This window comes from Rhipicephalus microplus, chromosome X (assembly GCF_043290135.1).
Source record: "Rhipicephalus microplus isolate Deutch F79 chromosome X, USDA_Rmic, whole genome shotgun sequence".
Taxonomy (NCBI): domain Eukaryota; kingdom Metazoa; phylum Arthropoda; class Arachnida; order Ixodida; family Ixodidae; genus Rhipicephalus; species Rhipicephalus microplus.
Genome location: NC_134710.1, coordinates 418,147,499 through 418,150,258, shown reverse-complemented (window position 1 = coordinate 418,150,258; position 2,760 = coordinate 418,147,499). Strand labels below are relative to the sequence as shown.

The 2,760-nt window shown below is 41.4% G+C and overlaps 1 pseudogene; it reads right to left on the bottom strand.

The window, feature by feature from the left end:
• Window positions 1-270: 270 nt before the first annotated feature.
• Window positions 271-945, bottom strand: LOC119161897 (uncharacterized; annotated as a pseudogene).
• Window positions 946-2,760: the final 1,815 nt, after the last annotated feature.

The following is a 2,760-nucleotide window of genomic DNA, read 5'->3' as shown; positions in this document are numbered from 1 at the left end:
CATTTCGTTTACCTCCCTAAAATAAACATACATGCTGAAACTCTTTTATATACAAGATTTGTGGTGCATAAGTATTGCCACGTGGCCATCGTTCAAATCATCGTGAAATAGTGAACTGTCTTAAAACATGTTTATTGAAGCATTTATGCTTCTACAATTGGGTCTCACCTGGCATGAACTTTACGCAAGACTGCAGTAACAAAGCAAAATAAGTTCTCAAGAAAAACTCAACTGCTTTTTAAGGTGTAGTGTTTTTTACTGTTTCTAGATTTAGTCTGGCCCTCGTGCCACTTGACATTTACTGCATGTCCATGACTTCGGTGTACGCTTAAGCTTAACACACTTCAAGGGAAAGTTTGCTGTACACAGAGAACATTGAACAATACGGTCTGACATGGCACCATGACAATAACATGCTTCTTTGGCGCACTTTATCTGCTTCAGATATTTTAGTCTGCAGTTCATGAAAAACGTTGGAGATAAAAAAGCTTGCTGCTTCAGGCTCTGCAAGTGACGAGAATAATTTGTTGAAGCTGATAAGCTCAATTGCTAGGAAAAACCCTGTGAAAACTATAAAGTGGGAATGGTGGAGCCTTGTGGCAGCCATTTGGGCTTCTACTTCGGCATAATAGGCATGGTCTTGTTTCAACTGTAAATAAGTATTGAAATATCCTAGACACTTTGATTCATAATTAAGGGAAGTATTTTTAGGGATGCAGGGCACTTAACATGTACAACGGATTTCCAGCAATATTCACAGGAGGTGAATTCATCAGGGGAAGTAGCGAGAATAGGCAGTGTTTTCATCACAAAGAGACCACACTCCATTAAATGAAAGCCTTGGTGCTTTTTCCGCTCATCTGATACAAAGGCCTCTTTAGCTTTTGGCTCTATCGAAACACCCCAAGAGATGCTCGAGACACTGGGTGTCTTTACGTAACCCATATTTTTAGCCACAATGCCACTGATGCAACTTTACAAACTAGCACACGATGTAAAAAATATGCCGTAATTGGGCAATTCCGTTCGAGAATACATCGAGCTGTTTGTGACTTCCCATGGGTAACAGCTCAATTTCTGTGCAGCATTCCTTGATTAGCTGGACATTTCTTGCACTGTTTAAGTCTGAATTTTCATAAATGTCCCCCATTGCTGACAATGACGAATAGTGCTATTGGTAGCTTTCTTTTCTTCTTCTGCAGTTTTATGAGAAGGATCTGTGTCCTCACTGTCTGTTGTGTAGCTCAAGACAAGTGTGCTGGAGGAAAATGTCTGTAAATGAGCCAAATAAAAAAGCGTTCAGTGATCTTGCCTGTGAGGCCAAACAGATTTATTTAGGCATGCATTATTTTCAACAGAAAAAGGAAATCAAAGTGCTTGGGGACAGGTGAATTACATGATCTTAACTTTCCAAAACATGATGAAGCCAAAGAAGTCATCACTTTGTGCCAAGTTTGTTCTTTCCCATCGGAAGAATGCTGATTGAAATACGTTTTCTATGATGTAAATTTTGAAGGCTTGAAGTTTCACCAGAATTAGTCTCTCGAATTGCCTTGACGTGCTGCAGAAAGGTGTGCACTTGATCCGAGCTTCACGTCGGGATAGGCACTTGTCGCCTTGCGACAGGTTCAGGAACTTCTTGTCCAGGCTTTGGACTGAAAAATTATGTTTCACAGACAGTTGCAGCCTGAAAATACAAAATTCTGCTATTTTACAAAACGAACATTAACACATGAACATACGTATGAGGGAAGAAAGTATAAGCTGCATATAAAGATATCCATTGTGTAAGAAATCCTACCCTGCTCTAGAATTTGAACCCAGGATTGAGGACTGTAGGCCTGTGTGCTCAGATTTAGGTGCACGTTAAAGAACCACAGACGATCAAAATTTCTTGAGCCCTCCACTACGGCGTCTCTCATAATCATATGGTGGATTTGGGAGGTTAAACCTCACATATCAATCAAACCTCACCGTAGATTTCTTCGACACTTTGGGCCACCTGCACGCTGTCTCTGTTGGGGAAGGATTGCTCATCCTGTGTTTTATGGCTGACTCTATGGTAAATAATAGGGCAGCCACGTGTGCGCAGCATCCTCAGAGTCTGAAAGAAAATGTTGGCACGCATTTTATGTGTTAGCGAGCACTCTTAGGCAAACAAGTCTTAACCCTTAGTACCTTGCACCACAAATTGTATACATTAGCTAGTTTGTCCAGAATTAAAAACTAAAATTAGGTTGATTTCACTCATTCACGTGACAAGCTGCTTGCATAGTTTTAACCGAACAAAAACAAATAATTAATACTGTAGTTTTATATACTGAAATTGAGATACAATAAACGCTGGGATTTATGTGCCAAAATCGCAGGATGATAATGAGACACTCAGCTTAGGGGCACTACTGAATATTTTGTTCACCTTTCCATCCAAAATAACACGCGCGTCATTGTCAGCATGTTTTGTCATGTTTTTTTTTCGATATTGCTGCCACCGAAAGGCACCCACCATGGGCGGCTATGACACCCGCATCTTGTTTCAGAAGCGCGAAGCCGCTAAGCTTCCGCGCTCAATCATGGGCACGTGAAAATGGGTAATGTAAATCGCGCTGTCGAGTAGGCAGCAGACTGTACTTACCCAGCCATGCACGTTCACTAAGCGCCGACAACAGTACTGTCATTTTTGACGATGCACCAGGGCCGGTATATTTTCGAGAGCTGCTGGTGGGCATCCACTGATGCAGTTATCAAGACGACGTGAAC